A 23,966-nucleotide genomic window follows, 5' to 3' on the forward strand; every position below is an offset into this window, starting at 1 on the left:
GAGGAGCTGCACAAAGTCCCAGTAGGAAATAAATGAGGATTATTTTGAAGTGTGAAAAGTTAGTATAGTTCAAGAATACTGAAAATGAGCACAAAAGGTCACCTTTATGTTATCTTTTCCAGTATTGTACTGATCGTGTAATGGTGTGTTCTTCTGCTGTGTCAACACTTTGCCTTTTGGAAGAAGACCCAAGCTGCCACTCTCATGAAAGAGGAAATTAGTCAGGATTTTGAGGAACAACCAAGGAAGCAGTATGGCTCAAGCATGCCGTGAACTGGAAACAGGTGGAACTCCAGTGTCACTGTTCAAAGTAAGTTACATTGCCATGGACTGAGAGACTGCCAATTAAGAAATAAGCCCTTGTTCCAAAAATTCACACTTTCAAGCTTCACTGAAAAAATCAGCTACCTAAATGAACCAGCCAAACGGCTTTTAGAGAAGAGTTTGTCCTTTACTCCTCCAAACAGGTATGTTTGGAGGAGTAAAGTTGAGGCTTTAAAACCTAAAAACAATGTACCACTTCTCAAGCACAGTGGTGGTAGCATTGTGCTCTGGGCCTATTTCACAGCCTGTGGTTCTGGTACGTTGCGCAAATTAGATGGAATATTGAAGAAAGACAAATACCTCCAGATTTTTCCATTTCAACCAGTTATAACAGGGACACAACTGGGTGTTCCAACCCCCTTCTGATTGAGGCGCCACTTATTAAGAACCAAATATTAGTGTCTATGTGGATTTATGTGTACTGTAGATTTGGCCCTGTATGTATAGTTTTGACCGTGTGTGGATTAGAGAAAATCCAAACTAAATTCAAACTTGTGCATCTGAGTCTTGTTTTTTAATGTCATTAAAGATGTATGATGCATAATCATTGCACCCTGGAAAAAGAATGGTTCAAAGAAATCATTATAAAAAACAACATTACCACAAGATTGATGTATGTAAGCTTCAGACCACAACTGCATGCAGAAATCAAGAATTGCCTTTTATTTTTAAACCTTGTCATTGAATATTATGAAGTTTTTTGCTACATTTGCTACAATTACCTTGAACTATAACTATAAAAGTTTGACTGTAGCCCCAAAACGCTTTTCGTCCAACATTAAAGCCTTCTAAAGCTAATAAGGTAATAAGGCTAATAAGGCTTGAAACATAGTTACTCCAAAATAATTTGGATTTTTTTTTTTCCATGTTGCAAAACTTTAAATGCTAACAGAGTCAACAGCATAAAAGCCACCTCAGCGTGAGCGGGGCCAACAGTATTCTGCCAGAAAACTAAAAAGTAACATCAACATATTTGAGTTGCTTATTCAAACAAGTTGATGTGCTTTTTTTCAGCAGTGTGGGCGCTGCTAATGAAGACACTGACAGCGTGTCCTACGCAAACGAGTGAGTCAGCTGCATGCTGATTAAGGGATTCGCTAACAGAGGAGCCATCAATCAAAGACGAGATCACTCCTACTCTCACCCTACAGACCACGGCTGTGATGTCGTGTTTATCCAGCTGCTGGTTCTGTCCCTTGGACCAAGGCCCCTGCTCCTGTCCTGGCTATCTAACAGAGGTGCACAAAGAGAGAGGAGGCTGGAAATTCAATCTATACTGCGGCATTACACATTTAGGTTCAGTCTATACACATATGTTTAAAAAATCAAAGTTAATAACCTTGTCTCCGTTCCAGACATGCAAAATAAACAATATATGCATAAAATGTATATAAAACAATAACATTTGGGGATGTTGCTATGCACCGTTGCCAGCAAGGAAAAAAAACATATAGTTCCATGAGCTCTGGGAAAGAAGATGGAGTCTCAACTCACCCACGTTGATGGGGATTTGCAGCTCAACACCTAACAGAACAGACATATGGCTTAGTGGTGTGGAGCTGAAATCTCTCAGAAGCAAGAGAGACTGAAATAAAGAAAAGAATGGAAAAACACACTGATGCAATGACATAGAAAAGAAAAATATATCAAGCAGGAGATTCATGGGTTTTATTTGACAAGGTTAGAGCCACTAGAGAGTAAAAATCTCGCTAAATGAGATGTATCCAAAAAAGTACACATCATAGAAAAAGAGCAAGGAGATACCATAGGTTGAGCCAAAGAGGTGGGAGAGACCAGATCTTCTTGGTTTGCAGGTCCACTGGGAGGTCAGACAGAGTAAAGTAAGAGAGCAGCTGCAGCTGGCAGGACACAGAGCCAGCTCCAAGGGAATACCCCTAACTCCTCCAACTAATACTGCAGTTCACTTTAGGCTGGCTCATGCACTTGAGGGCGTCCGTGACACTGGGCAGTGTGTGTAAAAAGTGTGATTAGTAATTAAAATTCTAAAACCACATCCTTCCACTGATTAATATCGTGGCTGTCGATCAAGAAGTCAAGCTTTCCAGACTAGACACAGACTAGACACAGACTAGACACAGACTAGACACAGACTAGACACAGACTAGACACAGGGCAACAAAATGCAAATGAAAGTCTGAGTAACTCCTACAGATTATATTCATAAGCATAAACTGCCACCTCCAGTGTGTTTTGTTGGAATGCCAACAGGATTTCTAAAACAAGGAAATTAAGGTTGGGGAAAAAGCAGAAATGTATCCTGTAATTCTTGTTGGTGTTGACCACATTTTGTTGTTGTTTGAAGTGTAGGAGTTGCACTGTATCTTTAAAGGTAAATCAAGTTGCTCCATGTAATTTGTCACTATACTCTAAGTTTCCAACGATATTGGATAAACTGTGAATGGATATTTTGCCCAGGATCAGTAACTTCCTGAAGCAGCTGTGGGCGATAAAACACATTTCTTGTACAGATTAAGCAGGAAACACATGGCGTGCTTATGAGCTTTAGAAGTGCTGGTAAGATCATTTCATTACCTTCTATCAGAGTCTGGCTAGCAGTCTACTTTCTCCATGCTATGCTATCGTATATCTTAGAGCAGGTGGAAGTCATTCCTTATCAACAGATGCCATCGTAAAGCAACTGGAACCAGAGTTGGTACCAGAACATGTGGACTGGGTGGGCAAACAAAATTTAGATGTACATTTAAAACGTTATTCCAATCCTATGTAATTCATTGTTGACAGGCTACACAACAAATTCCAGTATAAACAATCTACTTTAAATCACATCATGAATCAGTATCCATAATAGAAACCATTCAAGCAGGGATGGCACAGATTAAATTTTCTGGGCCTTAATCCTCCATTCACCCATTTTCTTCCACTTATCCAATTCATTGAACTGGACCATGGAGCTTGGTTGTTATTGCGATAATATTTTCATTACCAAACTGTGACTTAATTTGACTTATAGTTGTAAAGCTATATCAGTAGAATTCAGCTGCTGGGCCACAGTTACCTTTGGTTTTTATATTTCATAGATGCAGCAACAGCTAATTTGAGAAACATCGAAGGATCCTGAATAGAAATATATAGGAAAATTTTTTAAAGGCAAACATGGCAGCAGTCCTGTCGCTGGCCCCAAAGAGCCGATTAACACCATAACCAGTCATGCTGCTCTGCTGATGCATGCACTATAGTGAGTCACGTCTGTTTCAGCTGATTGGTGGAAGCCTCTCTACTTGTCATCACAGGTAAGTTTTACATAATGGAAATTACCGTGGTTGTAGGACGATCCAAAACTCTGATAGTGTTGGCACTCTTGGAGTGAGCTGTCAGTAAAGCTGTAATGTGGTGTAACTTTCCACATGTGTTTCAGAAGTAAAATTTGAAGTGGAGAAAAAAAACAACCCTAAAAGTTATTTTGGAAAATAACTGCCCAGAGCTGTTGCCAAAATGGTTGCCCAGAGGCAAAACCTGCCTCTAGAATGCCAGAACGACTTCTTGTTGCTTTAAAAACCTTTGATTTTGCACCTTTTATTACAACTAGTTCGTTAATATAAACAATACAAAGATAGATAAAGAGCCACAGAGGGAAACTTATATAACAAAACCAATAAGCCACCCCTAAAGCAGTGTCAGCATGTTCTCTGTTTGAACCTTTGCTGTGTCTTTAAACTGCCCCAACTGTGAAAACCCATTTCCCCACTGCCAGCAAATGAACTGATGAGAGGTATTCTCAAATCCCCACACCACCTCGAACACATACACAGACAAGAAAACAAATTTTTCTGAACTTAGCACACACTTTTCCCAGACTTTAATGCGAATGAAGCGAGACCCTGACATCACTCATGTTACACTTTGAGACAGACATCTGAACCCACAGGATTAGTCTGGTGTTTCCCACGCACACATATATTGACATCATCTGGTGCCAGCCAAGGCCGCAGTGCATAAACTGTATGTGTGTGTGCAAATGTTTCTGTAAACCTTATTGTATATATGTTTTTGTGCATATTCATGTTGGTTTTCTCATCAAGGACAAGGCCACCTGTGAGTAGAAAAGTAGATGGTAGCATGGAAATTATGCCACCTAAGCTTCATTGGATATTACACTAAGAGTTAGTCAACCTCTATTAAAGTCTCCTGTTGTTTCTTAGTGTCAGCAATAAAATTGGATTCAAAATTAAACATAGATGATATTCTGTCCTCTAGGCAACCACCAAGATCCCACTGCCTACCAGTGTTGCCAACTTAGCGACTTTGTCGCTATATTTAGCGAGTTTTCAGACCCCCTAGCGACTTTTTTTCTATAAAAAGTCGCTAAAAAAAGACGTGAAAGTGCATATCGCTTTTACTCTCAACAAGCAGCGGGTGCTGTAACGCAGTCAGTTCTTCTTTTACTCTTTTACTCTTATGCTGTTTTGTGGATCACAAGGTTTAAAACTACTTATAAACACACACACACAAAGTAACGCCACCAGAGTGCCTATTTCGGGTCACTTTTGCCGGTCCAAGCCCGGGTGAAGGAGCAGGGTTGGAATTGTGACATTAAAAAAAACAATAATTGCTAAAAGAAATTTAATTTGTAGTTCTAAATAAACTCTAAATGCACTTAGGACGTTTTTTACTCACTTTATGTCTCTTCCACGATGTTATTTCTCTCTCCAACAACAATTACATTAGCGTGACCAATTATGCAAATTAGGTGATGACGTCATTTAGCGACTTCTAGCGACTTTTAGGACAGCCAATAGCGATTTTCCTTACTGAGGAGTTGGCAACACTGCTGCCTACAGACATTCGGTAACACTCAACCAAATAGGCTGGTCATTGGACAGTGTTAATAAATATCTTTAACTAAATATGAAAGTATTCTACATGTCCTAGTTTACATTATGAAACAAGTTATTATGAGTGAGAATCTCTCGAATGTCTAATACTTTTCCACTACACAGTCGTCTTCTACTTTGGTTAGGTTTTTTTTAACAACCATTTATTAAAACTTAAGGTTTGCTTTTTGTTTAATTTTTTCTGCAATTCTAGTTGAGTGGGCAGAAACACAACACAACCCGGTTGATAACCTAAAATACAGCAGGCACAGAAAAATCCAGAAGCAAACACGGAAACATCTACAGAGGCAGAAACACAAACTGACATGGTCGTAATACCCAAGATAAGAAATGTGCAAAAGCAGGAAAACACAAAGCCTAGAAGAAAGAAATGTGAAACATCTATTATGGCACAAGCACAAACAAAAATGGTCATTAGACTCAAGATAAGAATTTTGCAAAGACTGAAAAATGAGCATGAAAAATCCAAAAGACAAAATCCTGGGCCAACTACATCTATAGAAGCTCAAAACAACATGGCTGATGGACCAAAACCAAGAAAAAGCACAAATGCAATAAAACGCTGAAGCAACTTCTGAAAGAGAAAACCCTGAATCTTTTACCATTTCAGAAGAAGCAAAGCAGGACATGAATATGGAGACTCGGGGAAATGTGAATGCTAACCTCAGAGGACAAAACCCTTGGCCTAATGGAGGGACTTGGCAACATCAGCCAAATCCCAGATTTACACCCCTTCAGGGCAGAGTCCAGTATAATCCATGGGACGAGACTGCTGCTCTCAGACAGCAACTGCAAGCTTCCCACTACCATCAGAATGAGCTTTATTAGAAACTGGTAGCTGCTAACAAGAAGGCTTCAGATTACCAGTCTCAGCTGAACCAACTTCATGCACAAATGAACCACGACAAAACAAAGGATGAGGAAACAATTAAAGAGCTCATAGAGCAGCTGGAGGAGGCTTCTAGTAATATGCCTGATAACAACAGTGAAACTGAAGTTTCCACAAACAAGGATCCCGTAATTATCAATGTGGATGATGTGATCCTTACCCTGCAGGAACAAATCAACCACCCTAACACAAAGCAGCACATGGAGTCCTCCATCCAAACCACAGAGGCTTCAAACACGGACTTTGTAGGCCTCAAATCTTCTAAGGAGGCTGAATTTGAGGTCCAATGCAGGAATCAACAAGAGCAGATAGAGATGCTCCACCAACAGTTCATAGAAGCTGAAAACCAACTGAAAGAACAGGCAGTTAAACATAGGTAGGATCAGGAGACACTCAACAAGGAAATCAGTGACCTGAAATCCCAGCTCTGCTCCAACAAGGCCCTATATGATTTGATGGTAGAGACACTTGACCAAGAGCTGATAGAAGCCAAAGCTTCCTATGTTAAGATCATAGAGGAGCAAAAAGAACAAAATTCCACCATTGCAAATGAAATGCAAAAAGCAGAGGTGGAGAAGGACTTACTTCAAGAAAAAGACACTGGGGAACAAGACAAGGAAGAAAAAGAGGATATATTATCACCGACTGCAAGCTGACTGAAGTCGAAATTGAAACTAAGACCGTGCCAGAGAAGAAAAACAAAAAAGAAGAAGCACAACTGGCTGATTTGGCTTTTCACCTAATTGGCCTCAACATCATGTCCTAAAAATCATATTTATATACAACTTGAAAAAAACTGGCCAGTGAACTTATCAGTCATACAGTAACAAATCATTCCTCTTTTCTCACTCCCACCCGGTCGCAGCAGATGACCTCCCCTCCCTGAGCCTGGTTCTGCTGGAGGTTTCTTTCCATTAAAAGGGAGTTTCTCTTCCCCACTGTTGCCAAGTGCTTACTCATAGGGGATCTTCAGATTGTTCGGGCTTTTGTTAAACCAACCACTGATAAGTTTACTGGCATCATATGTGTAAATGGATGATTTGTGATAAAGTGAGGAATCATCAATTTAAAAAGTACTAAAAATATTACAAAAAACAAATTCTAAAAAATTTGGAAAAAATAAAAGTGGATGTGTAATTTTTTTTCATGTAGATTTCAGATAACATGTCATTTATTGTCAACATATTTTTGTTACATTTGTTACAGTTCAAGTCTTATAACTTGCTGGCGTAAAATCTTCTTCAAATTACGCCTTAAAAAAACGTCCTTTCTGGAAGACTGAATTGTCCTAAGAAGGATTCTGTTTGGGTGTGCGCAAGCACCAGATTAAACCAGTGCAGAGAGCATGGCTTTAATTGCCAATTAGGAAAAAGAGAAACCCAATTACGTTCAAAGGAAAATGCTGAATACATGTTTCTTTGTCAGAAAGTCATTCAAACTTTAGGATGATGTTCTGTGAGCTACACCAAGTAGCATAAGAAAGTTTTAACTAGCTCAAGGGAAAATTAATGACAAGTAATGGAAAACTTAGCAGCGTCTGCATTTTATGGAAAGGCTTGATTGGTATATACACTCAGGTAATAAGGTAAAAAAGCAACAGCAAACTAAATGCACCTTTGTCCTTTAACACCACTCGAGGGCACAGTGGGTGCTGTTTTGCAGCTTCGGGAGGACTGATTCAGCGCTGTTCAGTATTCAGTATTAGAGAAGCCTCTGAAAACGAGGTTACTTTCCAAGCAAAAACCTCTGCTTGTACTCACTGACTGTAAATCACAACAAAAAAGACAATAATAAGACAAGACTACTACTAAGTGACACCAGAGGCTAGGGGAAGAGGAGCCACACTTCTTCTTGGTACCTCTCTTCATGTACCAGTGTGACAAGTCCTGAGTGCTCCATCTCAGCCACTGAGCCTGGTCAGAACCTATTCTGAGGAAAAATGTGATTTTTGTTGCTGTTTTTTGCTTTTAAGCTAAAAATAAAATGAATAAAAATAGAAAGTTTAAAAAAGAGAAAGCTGAAGTGGAAAATCACTTGCAAATAAACTGAATTTAATGGATTTGGATGGACCATTGAAAGCCAGCAAGAAAGAACAGAGTTTTGGTAGTTGCACACACAGAACACCATTCATTTGCAATAAGGTGGTTTAGTATTAAAATAAAATACATTGAAAAACTAAATCAGTCAAAACGTTAAACTCACTTTTTGTAGAGAGAAGGTGATCAGGGTTTTTCTTCATCTGCTCTGGATCATCACCAGCTTGTATATTCACCCTTTTTCACTCAGTGAAGTTTTTCTTTTTGTTGGCTATTCCTCTGCACGAGAAAACCAAAGTGTGTAATCACAGGTGAAGTATGGGATATTTTTCTAGTGCAGGGTTTTGGCGATAGCTGTTGATCTCAAATAATATCTAACGATCTGAATGCTGGAAAAAGACACACAAATATCTCTGCTTACTGTTAGGCTTAAAGCTTGCTATAGACATAAAAGTTTATAATATGTCAGCAGCATCCCCTTAAGGCATATAACAGCGCTGTATACCAGCACTGCTCTTATATTATACTTCAATAAAGATATAGCTATGATTTAATCACATAAGCTCAACAGTGATACAAAAATATGCCACATACTTAAAAATCACCTGCTCAGCATTACAGAAATCACATTTTCCAAGACACAGTTACAGAGAAAAAAAATGTCTGTCTTCAAACGTTAACTAAATATTTCCATGTGCTATAACTTAAACAAAATGATACATGTGCCAAGGTGAAACTAAACTTTAAGTAACCTTACCACTGTTTTCTGTTAACCAGCAAATTGGTCTATGCTGGTCAGCTAGCCAAAAGTCTTTATTTTAGCAGCCCAAATCAGAGGCTAGTTTTAGCATTTGTTAGCATCTTAAAAGAAGGTCAGAGGCTAAAACTGGAGGCTAAAACCCTTTGAAGGCTTAAGTAGAGGTAAATGTAAAATATAAGTATTATTATAGAACTTATTAAGTCCTAAAATAACTCCTTTCTGCCTATATGTCAGTAGAACCATGAAGTGTTCACTTTTCCCAGTTATCTATAGCTGACTTCAGCTTATTAGCTAGCTAGAAGTCACAGCTGTGTAAAACCCAGAGAGAAGTGGAGAGCTATTTATGAATACTGGTCTTTACTTCACTGGAGGGCAAAACTGGTGGTATCATAGCAAAAAATAGTTTTAGTATTCACTAAAATGAAAAGCTTATGTCATGTTAGAGCTAAAAAACGATTATTTTAAAAAAGTTGTTTGTGAATATTTTGCTGACTCATGTGGATACAGAAAACACCAGTTAATAAATTAACAATTCTTTCTAAATAAAAATGTTCAATCTTTTTGAAACACAATAATTTAATTTAATTAAATAAAATGTGAAGGCATTTTCTCTAGCACCAGAGTCCAAAAATGAAGCCTGTCAGTATTCTTACCCCTAAAATGCATTGCAGTAGTTAAGAAATACGGAAAACTCCTGCAATTCCTTCACATTTATACAGTGCATTGTACTGTATTTTTATGGATTTGCATGTGTCAGGGGTTATGCTGGTTTGAAAGCAGATTCTTTAACCGTAATCCGGTTCTGGGTGAGTAATTTAGCATTTTTTCTTCTTACTAAACTGTAAAAAAAAAAATGCATTTAGATTCTGGCTACTGATCCTGAGCAGCATCCTGATCTGGTCATTTGATACATTGTGTTGCACTGAGGATTTCTTCTCCACTCACATCTTTTCTCTCCCCACAAGTTTATGAACAACTGCAATATTTAATGTATATTTAGTCTGCGTTTTGTTCTGTCTTTCTTCTTTTCTTTCTTCTTCTTTGTCCTCAGCAGATGGCTGTCCATCCCTGAGACTGGTTCTGCTTGAGGTTTCCTCCTGTTCCAAAGTGCTTGCTCAAAGGAGGTTGTTTAGTTATTGAGGTTTTTTCCAGAATTCCATAGGGTATTTTACCTTTCAGTGTAAAGCACCTTAAGCTGAATGTTGTTGGGATTTGGTGCAATATAAATAAACCTGAACTGAATTTAATTAATCTAGATAAGAAAACCCACAATGAAATTTCAAATGAATCAATCAATCAGTCATGGATCGGCCTTCCTAAATCCTGGATCTCACCAGTGTGGGTTCAGCTTGACACAGAAGAAAAGGCATCCAACATCCAAAGAAGAGCTTTAAATGTCCTTCAAGAAGTCTGGAGGACTATTCCTGAAGATTAACTAAAGAAAGGGAAAGAAAGCTGCTTTAGATTTCAGGCTTTGTTGACGAATAATGGTGGACATACCAAATATTGACTTTCAAGCTCATTAGATTTGTACAAACTCGTTTTTGCCTTATGTAATGTATTTGGATGTATGTTTGCACATGTATAAATACATCATTGGACCTTTATCCAATTTTCATAGCAAAATATGAAGAAATCAAGATTTTTGTACGGCACAGCAAGTGTTTGAACTTCTGGAACCACTTTTGTTGTTTTCTGTTTCACAGAAAGTGAAAAACTAGGAAACCTTTAACTGCAGTGAGAGCGGTAACCTCAGAGGTGTGTGTCCTAAAATGTTTGCTTACAGGCTGAAGTCATAGAGCAAAGTTTGCTTGACTTTATGTTACGCTGCTCAGGAATACCGCATACAAGTCTATTGTCATTTTTTTCGGTGTCTGGGGCTCAGAGTGTGTATTTATGCTCCCCCGCTGACTTGAAACTCCGTAAACAAGCAGTGTGATGACACAGCCGGTGTCTGCACATATGTTTTCAGCAATGTAATCAAATGAGCTTAAATTTCAGTCAGGAGGGCCTCTGTTTCCCTCTGCTTTCACTTTTTTTCACTCTCCATCTCTGTTTTTGTCTTTTCCTTTGACGTGTCTGGAGAACAGATTAGAGGCATAGAGAAGCTGAACGAGGTCACACGTGTGCATATCTTTTTTCTTTTCCGGCCTTTCTCTCCTGTTATTTTCCCTCTATTTTCCATCACTCAGCGCAAACATCTAAGCCAACTCCTGTTGTGACTGCTACTTGATGGAGATGTATGGTTTCCGGATATCGTGAACGGAGACACGGCCTAATACTTAGTTTTCGCAAGCTGCCTGTCATAAGAAACTCGCTCTTTAAACACTGAACACAGATTACATGATGTAGTTGAAGTGTCATAGGGGTCATAAACTCATCCATCCTGCCATTTTTCTATCTGACTAACATTATTATAATCTAATAATATTCCTTTGAATTTGTGGTGTGCAAAAGAGCCTTTGAAGTTCATGTTTGAGTTGGATGAGCTTCTAGGAATTTTACTTCTGTGTTCGCCAAAAAACATGTAAGCTTTAATCAGAGGTGCTGATGGAGGAGTTTACATGTATGTGTAAGAGTGTGTGCGTGTGTGTGGAGGGGTAATTTCTAGGAATTAATGGGGCTGTGCCGACAGACAGGAAGGAATCTCTGTCAGTTGGGAATAAGAGAACAGAGATGAAAAACATACACGTATACATTAGAAAAACAAGATGGAGACCTATAAGAAATACACACCTAGCATCACGCCTGTGATTCTGTTGGATGAAGCCATTGAAATATGTCTGTTATCCCCTCATCAGCTGCTATTCAGGGTCATATGAGCGAACATTTTTGGAATTCTTGGTCTTAGTTTGATAGTTTTTGTTACCACATCTGTTATTTTATAATAATGTTGTGCTCACCAAGATAATTCTGATGATACTGTAATTACAGCCAGATGAAGCAGCACACAACATGCAGTGTGAATGACCTGCAGCAGAACTAGCTAAATGAGAAGCTTCAAACCTGCTTAAAGAAGCAGTCCGGAGATTAAATGTTGCATCCTGGTAAAGTTGGAGGACTTGCAAAAGGAAATAAAATACCAAAAAAAAGCAGCAGAAGCAAAATTATCCAGTATTTTATACTTAAGTACCAGCCAAGCCACATTAGTATTGAGTTCTACTTTACCCGTGACACATCTGACTGGTGTTTATGTGAGATCTCCTTGCCTGGTGAGTTGTAGGCATCCTTTTTGTGTTAAGTATTGTCAGGATAGTCCAGATGACATCACTGTGACATAATCGGGGGGTTTTTTCTTTTTTAAAGACCAAAGGTTTTTCACAACCACAGAAGACAGGCCACCAACTTCTTCAACAAGATAAGTTGCAGTTCTTGTGACAGCTGATTTTTTGATACGCTCTCATCCCATGGTATCAAACATCACTGTTCTATCATACAGAGGCTGACCCATTTGTCTGACAGAATCAGCCGATATTAGCTATTTGTCGGTCTGTTGGTGTAACGGCTTTTCTATCTGCCGATAAATAAAACATTATATCCACTAGAGGGCAGAGTCGAGCAGAGCGTAAACAAGTAAATAAATAGCTTCACATAACAAATGTTGTGTTTATGTCTCATGTGTCTGAAAGGCGAAAATGGAAAAATAACCGATTTTTGAATTGGTATCAGTCCTAAAAGTCAGTCGAGTTGTACTATGAACGACTGCTTGCGTGGCGGAGATAATCACCAAGGACCGCATTTAGAAAACGGTCCAATATAGCGTATCTTGTGTGACTCCATGGGAGTCATGGTCTTGGATTTTCGACCCAGTGTTTGGGTTTTACTTTGGATTTGTTATGAACAAGTCATTTTCCAGTGCCTCTGAGTTTGTGTTTATAGTTTCTGAACTGTTCACTTGTGTCTTAGTTTCATCTGTGTTTTGTTATTCCTTCAGTCTCACTGGTCATGCCTCCGTGTCTGTTTCTCCTCAGTCCCAGTGTCAAGCCTGTGTGTCTTAAGTTCTCTATCATATTAAAACTATCTCTCCACCCCTTTACATGTTCCATATGTACCGGAGTGGAGAGATAGTCTCTCACTCAGAGAAACAAGGTTACAATGTAACCGTATGTTCTTTTTCAGTGTGTGTTACTTCCTGCTTTACTTTGACAGTCTCCTGCCTCGTGTGTATCATGTTTGGTTTTGTTTCCTTTGTCTCATTAGCCTTCGTTAGTGTCAGCTGTGTTACCACCTGTGGCCTGCTCCCTCGTTGTCCCTTGTCTTCCCCCTGTTCTTTCTTGTGTTCTTCCTCATAGTTGTGTCCTTCCTTTCAGTATCTTTTCCTTTTTGATGCAAAGGTTTGGTTTTCCTAGTTTTGTTGCTTATGTTACTTTGCATTTCATTCTAGTTTAACTAAAAAAACCTATAAGTTTACTGATTGAGCGTCTGAGTCTTGTGTTTGGGTCTAACCTCTGTCAGCCCAGACACACAGTCACTATGACAATGAGGTCCTTTAAAAGCACCCGTATGTTACAAACTGGTATTTGATGCCCTGGGGTTGTGAAAGTGTTGGATTTACATATGTTAAAATAGTGGAATGCCCCTTTAAAGAAGCAGTACACCTCTAAGCTCTGAACACGTGCATCATTTTCAGCCCACACTATCTGGCATTTCACAAGAAGAAAGCTCAGAGAGTAAACAGCATCTCCGTTCTGTCTTTCTTTCGTTTTGATCACCTCACGCACTCTGACGTAAAGCAGCTATTCGTAGGGAATGTTGTTTAAAAGTTCTTATTAGTTTGACATTACAGGAAAACAAAAAAAAGGTGACTCAAAAGAAAATAGAATGAATCAGGACACTGCTGGGAAATTACAGTTTGAATCATTTGACTTTAAATAAATGAATCGCAGTGTCCAGTATACACATATCCACATCCACACCTCCTCCATCTTTTCAAAACACATTTCCATCTTGTGAAGTTTTACTACTGCCAGCCATAACTAACCTCTCACCCTCAGCAATCTGTAAGGACACTCCCTACGTGATTAGATTTCCTGCTGCACAGGAAAATTGACAGAAATATGGCATTGGAAAGGAGTGTGTCAAAAGGAGAAAAGAAGAAGGGATAGTGTTGAGGAGAGTTTTGGGAGCGCATACATGGGCAAGTCAGCTGGCTTGCTCCTTTTGCTCACCCACAACACACTTTGTGTCCAAGTATATGGGTCACAAAAACACATTCCAGCCTCTGAAAAAAAGGTTAAAGCAGACGAGAGGGAAGACATGAGAGGTGGACGGGCAGATGGGTTTCTGTAGGAAGAGAATGAGTTAGGCAGTAAATCATTAACAAGGTGATTTGAAGCATTGATTTAAGCAATAGTTTACAGTTTAGTGGACACTCTGATCCTTAGATAAATCTTCCAGGACTCCCATAGAGCATCAGGATCGCGAGCAGAAGCGATTCAAACTCCTGCTGCTTTAAATCAGTGAGCTCCGGTTCACAGTGCATCACTTCAGAGTATCCACACGTGATAGATTTGACTCCGTGGATGACTTTGAATAGTTGGGATTCAACAGCATGTGGTGAATTCTGAGTTTTTGCATCTGCAGGATGTGTGTGACGATGAATGTTTTTAACCTCTGTGACTGTGAGCCTGTTATTGCTCTCGAATGTTCTCCAGACACTGAAACACACATTGCATGAAGACTGAAAAAGCAAATATATACATACATATACTGTATGTGTGATTTTATATATAAACATTAATACACTTTTACCAGTCCGTGTTTTTGTTTTGGGCAAATGTCCAATACATGTCCCATTTATTGCTATCAGTTTCAAGATTTTTCACTGTTTTGTTTAATACAATGGTGCTACACATTCAGAGAGAAATAATTCCCTCTGAAATGTGTCGCCTGACTGATATCAGCGAGCCGATATTTTCAGCCAGTATTAGTTGTTTGCTGAGGACAGTTATCAGGGCCAGTTAATAAAAATTTAAACAGCACAAAAAGAGACAGGAGAAACACCCTTCAACCGTCATTGTTGACATTCTGTAGTTTGTCCACCAGAGGGCACTGTTCCCTGTTGGCAGTGTTTCAAATGCCACAAACGCAACAATTCGGGCACAGCATATGCAGGTAAACGAAGAACTCCGTAAATATCAGGGAAAAGTGTTTATGTTCTGTGCCTGAAACCGTATATCACGTTATATATCAGAATATCGGATTTCTAAATCACGAAATATTGATATTGATATCGTTCTTTTAATTCTCATATTGGTCAGGCACTAAAAACTATACATGCTGACATGTGTCCAGTCAGCTAGCCAGTAACACACCCACACATTAAAACACTGACAAAATTATATATCTTTGTACAGAAGCTGTAATCTTGCAGTGAAGCGTTCCCACATTTTTCCAGAATTATTTACTAGAATTTGAGTTGAGGTACTGCACACAGCACTGTGTCAATCACAATGTGGCATGTTAACTAGTGTTTTAAAGGTACGACAAATCATCATTTGTTGTTTATTTGCTGATATTATTGAGCTTTATTATGCAGGGATTACACGCAATCGCCTGTCCAGCACTTTGGCCACCTGAGGCTGTTTTAGATGTGCGATAGAAATAAACTTTGACTTGACGTTTTCCTGTGCAGACTCACTTTTAACCATTAACTTTTTAGCCTCACACAGATATACCATCAAGAATCTCCTGTTATCAAATGCTACCTCTCCTGAGCTTTAATATTACACCATGTCAGTTAACACCAATAACCACACGGCTGCTGTGCTTATCAACTTTACCAAACTCAACAAGTAAGGACGTTGTCGATGCTCCGTCCATAAATGAGTTCTGGCATGTTTAAGAGTGTAGAGACACTCAGCAGAAGTCCATGGCAGGGCTGATAAAGACATGACCTTCACTTATACAAAGCTGGTGGCTTTGTTGACGTTAACTGTCTCGCTGACACGAACCATGTAGCTGCTCTGATGTTTGGTTTGTACTGTATGTAATGAGATAGCGGTCATGGCCATGCAGAAGCTTTTGTACTCCTGTGCAGCACTCGGGGATTGTCTGCTTTTATGTGCTTTTATGTGTGTGTGTGAAAGTGCCGTGTTTTCATTCTAACAGCTAGTCAAACTTCAGATACCCAGCGAGGTCAGAGGATGACACTGAGTAAAGCTGAAAGTCATAACAGCTGAAGGCAGATATCCAATAAGCCCAGTTAACTGGGGACAGGATGCTGGCGTGTTTTGCCTCATGCTATTTTGATTAGATCCGAAATGCCGCGCCAGCCATAGATTAATCACAAGCACCACTTCTTGTTTGAGTACATTTTTGAATCTGTGTTGTGTCTTCAAATTGGGCCCCTAAACTTATGATTTCCTGCTGTAAGAAATGTTTTTGGACACAGAGTTTTCCCTTAAAAGCGTATTTTCACATGCTTTGGCTGTTCTGGTAATTGTGATGCTGTGTTTGAAGGCTGGCCAGAGCCTCAGGCCACTGACCCATTTCTTCAAAAGCTCACTGTCCTTTTTGGACTCTCATAATGATTTATCTGTGGACAGAATGCACACAAAGCTGATTGGCTGATGGGTTTCATGCCTGAGTGTGTCAGTCTGTCAGTGTGTCAGTGTGTCAGATTGCACAAGGCAGTTTTGGGGAGGGGGGGTGACACAATGGCACTTCCTGTCATCAATCTTTGTCAGGCATAACACTTAGAAACTGTGTTGACAGATACAACAAAGTGAGGTCTCATTTAAAGCACAAGTTACAAGAGTCCTCTTTCATCAACTCCCACCATAATCTACTCTACTGTAATTAATCCAGACAGGCCTCCTGCAGGAATATGACCTTTGAACCCGAGGTCACTGATGGTGAGACTCAGATGCACAACAAGAGGAAGTTCTTTTTTTATTTCACTCTCAGCTAAATTGGACCAACAGATGCTGATCCTGCACAGTCCTCAGCACAAGCGGCGAAGCCTGCAAGTGACCACGGCACAACATAATGGCAGTCTCACAACCTCATTTGCCACCAGCTGGCTGCAGAAAGAGCACGATCTTAAAGTATGTTGTTACCGGCTTTAACGCTGCCCACATGCTTTTACTCTGTCAGTATCGTGTTGTTCCCCTCTGAAAATGCGAAGAATGCTTGAATAAACACATGCCAGGTGCTCGCAGAGCTCAACCGCAGATGATGGATTTCAAAAGCAGAATCGACTTTTGACCTGAAATCCCAATCACACTGTTTTGAGTCGAGAAGCCCAGTGCATGAAAGGAATTAGCACTTAACACAAGATAAACACAGTCAAAGGGTTGGTTCACAGATTGAAAGGAATTGATTGTGTGATCCACGCAAGGGAAAGCACCCAAGCATCCCCATGTGAAGATGTAAAGTTTTCCTAATATATATTGAACTTTGAGGCCGATGCGTTTGACACGGTGGAAAATCTGCTGCGCTTAATAGAATCTGAATTTTTTTAGCATTAAAACTTGGTGCAGTTGACCGAGAAGGACTCCAAATGGGTGTGTTAAGTTAATGCTGCCATTCGTCCAGGGGGCATTAGTGGGGCCGGAACACGATCCTGGAGAGTATCAGAAGCCATTAAAGGGAGGTGAGGAAAAACAGAGAGCAGCCTCTGGACAGTATCAGTGTGAGCAGAGGGTAAAAGGAGGGCAATGGCTTTGTGAGAGCTACTCAGAGCAGGCTACTGACGGAGGAAGAATTCAGTAATATTTTGAAGTCAATCTGACATGAAGGGATTGGATCCACCCATCTGGCAGAGCGTGACTGACAAGTGTTCCCAGACATCCACACAATTTAAATTACTCAACACCTCATGAAGAGTGTGTCCGAAACTCTCAACGCCACAGAAACTGCATTTACAGAGCACCCATGTAGAAGGAAAAATTGGAGGTAACAATTCGGCGGATATGCGAGCGACTGCTGAGTGTCAAGCTGCAAAACGCAGGGTTCATTTTCGACACGAGGCGGAACCAGCACTCGTGGTGAGGTCATGGTTGCTTTCGTGATGAGGACATAAAAACAGCTGCAGCCGCTGACCTCGTCCTCTGGCCCTCGCTGCTGCAGCAGTGCTTACACAATCCAAGTGTGAGAGCGTCGGTTTGGCACCCGCTGCTGACATTGCTACATGCTAATGCAATGAGAGAAAAATAAATAAATAAAGCAGGAGAAGAATTTGCATGCGTGATTAAGCAAGTGCACCGTCAACTGGAAATGAAACAGGAAGAGGAGGCTGTTATGGGAAAAACCCCACGCTAATCACTGTTAGCTGACCGCTAACTATCAAAGTCATTTAACCGTCTTTCATCATTCTCTTCAAATGTATCCGAAGTAACCGGCCTGACTCATTGTGGAACCACTAAGGATGGAACGCTCTCGCTCTCTCCATCGTTCCGTTACCCAGCACCCCCCCATCAACCCCATCTGCCCTCGCTGAAAACTACAGCGTCAGCGTTGTGATAGACACAAACACACACATGAACACGCAGAGTGCAAATCGTCTCCAGATGTCTAGAAGGAGAGAGGCATAAATAGGTGAGGGGGGGAAATCGCAAAGTATAGCTGAATCATTTAAAGGACTTGTTGCCGTTTTTATATGAAATTAAACTGATGTCTCTCTCTCACACACACACACCCATAAACACACATAAACACAGCCATTCTATTTGTGGAAAAAAGTCAATTATTATTATTGATTGATAACAAAGAAAACTTAAAATTCTAAATCTTGCATTTATTAGTCAATGAAGTTTTTTCACTTATGTCTGAAGGGGTCTTATCATTAGTTACTAACTTAAAAGTTCATAAGATTCATACTGTATATTGCATTTCTCGTGACAACAAAGGCCTCCATAATGAGTGTTTCCATGTATTTTGTTTAAAGGCACTGTGTGGTATTTTTGACCACTAGGGGTGCTATGGGGAAAATATTTTTATGAGGAAGTCAGCCAGTTATATTTATATTTTTTACCTTTTTTTACACCTGAGAAAAGGTGTTTTCTTGAATTTTCACACATAAAAGTCCAGAAACACAACAGAAGCTAGTAAAGGCTAATTAAAAGTTAAAGCTGGTTAAAATTGCTGATTTTTTTTTCAACATGAAAGTTAATTTTAATGACGTCCGGGCATAATATCTTTTACTTAGTAATTACAAAAAGTAACAGGAACTGATGGAAAAGAAACACCATAGTAGACACTGAGGCGTGCACACACTAGACGTGATTCACACATTGCGCATCACTCTGAAGTTGACTGTTTGGTGCTTGCGACATTTCAGGCTACCGTTACCTAGGTGACCCCCTAATGTTATTACTATCAGGTCATATGTCAATCAGTGTTCGTTGGTTGTCACTTCAGTAACTTGCCTGTAAGTTCATCTCTTTCTGCGGTCTCTTGTCACCTCGTCCTCTTGATTTCCTCGTGTATGACAGTTTGGTCTGTTTAACAGACCTTGACTTTTGCCTGAATCGTTTGCTATAATAACTGATCTTATGTGTATGGCAATCATCTGCTTTCTTTTGGCTAAATATTAGATTTACCTTAATCCCCAAAGACATCTTTAAAATAAAGACCCGTTATTATGTACACTTGGTTATTTACTGTATTTATGCTCTTTAGTAAGTAGACCCCAAAATCTTTATCACCAGGCCGATATTACTGGACAATATTACCTTTCTGCAGAGCTATAGGTAATGGCATCTATAACTGTCGAAATATGAAACTTAAAAAATTAAAGAAGACACGGGAGAAGCACCCTAAAAGCATGCTTTCAGTGTTGACATTGCATAGTTTGTCCAATATAAGACACTCATATATTCCAGTATTTTTTATTTCTTTTTTTTTCTTCATTTTGGATACATCGGAATATCAGATTTTAAATGACCAAGTATTATTATCTGTCTTAAAAATTGTATTGACTGGCCTCTGTCAGTAAACACTGTTTCTATGTAGAACCTTAAATATTTATGTCTAACTGGGTTGTGTTATTAAGAGTCTCCAACTAAATACAAAAGTCAGCTAATTTCTTTCTTTCCAACTATTTCAGTGTGCTTTAATCAGATAAAGTGCTTGTACTGTGTCCTCCAAAAGAAATCTGCCAAAGAAAACTCTGGTTTATAGACCAGACATTGAACCCAGTTGATAAACAACATGCAGGGGTCAGTGTGAAGTGTTATCAATATAACCTTCCATTACTATCCAGGGAGCTCATGACAGATCTTATCTCAATCAAAGACAATGACCTTTCCCAGAACTCTTCATCGTAGCTGGATTTTCCCTGCTGTGTCAGACACCCTTCTATTAAATCTAATTACAAATGACTGTTTCTCTCAGTCTTCACCCCATTTAAATTTCTTTAAAAACAACCTCGCATATAGAACCACAGTCATTATAGGACTGATGGTGGGTGTGCTGATGCACAGAGGTACCTTGTCAGTGGGCATGAAATATTTGGTACACCTTCCAGAAGTTTCTCTTTTCTAAATCGCTTGAGGTGCCATATGTCAACTAAATTTCCTTTAAAGGGACCGAATCACTCTTTTCTAACACTTTTAAAATGACTGTTGGTCACTAGTGGCCGTTTCAGGCTCCGGTTGCCTTAGTAACACTCTAATGCAGAAGTGGGCAATTCGTTTTAACAGTGAGCCACATAAGAAACTGGGACTTTTGAGGAGGGCCGCATGAATAAGCTTAAAATTGAGAAAGGTTTGTCACGGGATGCACACACTTTGCATCACCAGTCATTTCTTTCACTCTGCTTGAAGTTGCCTAATGTTCCCTATTTGTTGATTTTCTTTGGTCTCTGGTTGCTGTGAATCAGATCCTGTGTGCATTCAGTTTAAATTAACCACATTCAGATGCCTAGAAATGAAGCTTCTCCATAGCCACACCTGCAAACTCAGCATTGTTCTCAGTGTTACAAAGTAGTGAGGCAAGAAGTCTTTTGCTTGGGGGCCAGTCAATGATAACAGTTTCCTTCATCCTCCAGGAACCACATGGAGCCAGGATAGCTGTGCAACAAGAGGAACCCAGGACCCACTGCACCAGCGTAGGGTCTGGAAATGGGTCTGTGGTGGTCTCAGCCACACATTGGTAAAGTCAGTCCACACACTCACCTCATTAGTTTTGCTTTGCTGTTAAACATGTATTTCAGTAATGTAATTCATTATTTTCTTGGGTCCCTTAATTATATATTGAACTTTCTGGGAGTAAAATAAGAACCCACCTTCAAGACATTGTGACTTTTTCCTCTATGACTTTACTGCTTGGTCCCTCCCAGGTCTAAGGATTTCATCCTGATACCCAATGGCAGTCAGGTGCCGTTGGCAAGCCTGTAGAGGTCTGTCCATCCCTCCATAGATATGTCTTCCCAGACTATCACTGATCCACCACCAAACTGGTAATACAGAACAATGTTACAGGCAGCATGAAGTTATCCAAAAAGAAGCCCAAAGAAGGAGGAAATATAAAACTTCACCTCTGTTAAACTGTTGTAAAAGACTGAGGTGTTAGACAGATGCTACCTGACACCAGGGACCAGTTCTTGGTGGTTATCAGCTACCATTATTTGGTAGTGGGTTTGAAAAAGAACGTGAATGTCATTCATGTGATCTTTCAAGTTTCGAATGGCATATCCCATATGTTAATGAGTCACAGTGCACATGGGATATTTATTGTAACGCGCTATCATTTTAATATTGGATCAGCATGGTTTATGGAGCTGAATCAACCACTATAACCCACTCCAGCTGTCAGCCACAATAACATGCCATCCCTCTTTCAAATGTGGGTTGGACCAGTGGAAAACAGACTGGCGCACTGACAACCACATGGACTTGAGGAGAGATGATAAATGGGTGAAATAAAGAAGAGGCACATGGGTAATAGAAGCCGGATGTTTTTTGACGGGGAAGGGAAGAGAAAGAAAAGACAGAAGCCGAGGACAGAAACAGACTGGCTTCTCCCTTTGTCTTTGACGAGGCGAGACAAACAGAGTGAGAGAGATTACAGGACAGACAAGCCAGCTGAACGTGAAATGGAAAATGTGCCTCCTTAATGGATGTAGTGCACCTTCTGACTGAAAGAAGGAGGAGAGAACTGCTATAGCATATCTGAGTCACAATTATAATTACAATGTCATGAGAATGAAAAGCAATCCTAAAATCACCATGGCCTCTTAAATCATGGTCATTCTGGTGGTTTTCCAGCACAGGGACCCTCTGTTAGCACAGGAACACTGTGTCTTTTCTTCTGTCTCCCTCCCATCACCCCCAACTGGTCGCGGCAGATGGCTGCCTCTCCCTGAGGTTTCTTCCTGTTAAAAGGGAGTTTTTCCTTCCCACTGTCGCCAAGTAATTCCTAACAGGGGGAGTCTGATTTTGTTTTTTTGTTTTTTCCTCTATTACTATAAAGTTTCTTGAGGAGACTGTTGTTGTGATTTGGTGTTATATAAATTGAACTGAACTGAATTGAAGTGAATTGAATTGGATTAAGGTTCTGAGTCAACTTTTTCCAGTTCAGACATTATATGGATACCTTGACTTAAACTGTTTGCCAATATGCAGTACCAAGCTGTGATAAATAATAAGCCGCAATCCTCACTGTGACTGACACTGGTAATGAACTCGCCAGAACATAGTTTCTGGTTAAACTGGAAAAACTTGTGCAAACATAGAAGAAGTGGATAGACTAAAATATCTCCAAGCTGCTGCCATCCATCCATCACTCCATCCATTTTTTTCCGCTTATCCAAATCAGGTTCGCATGGCAGCTCGAGCCTATTCCAGCTGCCACAGAGCAAGAGGCACCTTGGGCACGATGCCGGTCTGTCGCAAGGCAATTTCAAGTGATATATTCACAAATTCTATGGCCACTAAGATGAAAACTTGATGAACTATATCAGTTGTAGCGTGCATGTGCGTGCTTTTCGGTCTCCAGCCCAGACTTTTTCACTTTCTCACGCCACCTGCTCCTAACTACATTGGTCACACCATCTTACATCTCAGCACCAATGACCAAACTCAATAATAAATATGTAACCGCAGCGGACAGCTGCATAGCCATCATCATCATCATTGGCATCTTAAAAGAAAAAGACAATCTTTGGCATGTAGGACAGTCCAGCAGTCACGACCAGTGAACACCCCGCACGACAGTGCTCTCAGCGACTTCTCAGAAGAAAACCAGAACCACATGGCCGAGTTTCTACGAAACTACCCCGTGGAAGGTTTGGAACAGTATTTCAAAAACACCTCCATTTTTCACTGTCATCTGTGCTGTGAGTCAGACTCAAACATCCCTTCAAACGTCATATAGCTGTAACATAGCACCTACTGACATAAAGTGTTATTAGGTTAAAAAACATCAGCTTAACAGTGACATTTTAAATACTGTCACGTGCCTCATGCGGTACTAATGGTGAATGGCATATTATGCTAATGCAGAACTCTATACCGAACCTCTGGCCGAATGGTCAGGTTCTCCAAATGGTTTTGATTTACCTGATTTATTCGTGGCAGGAAGTGTGTTTGTTTAGATTCAAAGGTTGAAATGAAGCACTGGGGCTAAGGGAGCAGTTTTTCACAAGGCGTGGCAAGCACTGTTTTCTGCTAACAAAAACTCAGACACGATTCCTCAGAAGGAATCGGGATCGTTGGCCTCCACGGCTGCTCTTGTGGACCTAGCGCAGATCAAACACAGTGTGGGCGTATTGATATTGGCCTGTCTGTGTGTGTGAAAGAGGAAGTTGCTCCTGTCACCAGGGGAGAAGAGTGATGTGCGCAGTGTGTGTGTGTGTGTGAGAACATAGAAAGATCTCCTTGGCTGTGGCTAAAAGGTTCCTTCACAGGGGGAGCCTCCCTTCCAAGCTTTCCGCTTCCTCCCCCCACACCCTCCAGACCTCCACCCAGGCCTCACTGGTTCTGTCGCCCAGCTCTTATATGGTAGAGCTAATTGTTCCCCTGAGGTATTCCGTCACAGTTCTTCCTTCAAGAGGGCCTTGCCAAGTCAAGCATTGCATCAGATATATCTATCAGCGAGAATAATCTTCCTCGCAAAGTCTGCACATTCATTAACCTTCG

The 23,966-nt window shown here is 40.2% G+C and overlaps 1 long non-coding RNA gene across 2 annotated transcripts; it reads right to left on the reverse strand.

Moving 5' to 3' along the window:
• Positions 1-851: 851 nt before the first annotated feature.
• LOC120436499 lies at positions 852-8,983 on the reverse strand. Of its 2 annotated transcripts, none has more exons than XR_005610500.1 (5): positions 8,881-8,983; positions 8,290-8,402; positions 2,089-2,143; positions 1,819-1,909; positions 852-1,549 (listed from the first exon to the last, which is right to left on the reverse strand). It is a non-coding gene; the product is annotated as an uncharacterized LOC120436499 (long non-coding RNA). The 2 variants fall into 2 exon arrangements; XR_005610499.1 differs by having other exon boundaries at positions 852-1,553.
• Between the last annotated feature and the right edge of the window lie 14,983 nt (positions 8,984-23,966).

The sequence above is a fragment of the Oreochromis aureus genome, linkage group 23 (assembly GCF_013358895.1).
Source record: "Oreochromis aureus strain Israel breed Guangdong linkage group 23, ZZ_aureus, whole genome shotgun sequence".
NCBI lineage: Eukaryota > Metazoa > Chordata > Actinopteri > Cichliformes > Cichlidae > Oreochromis > Oreochromis aureus.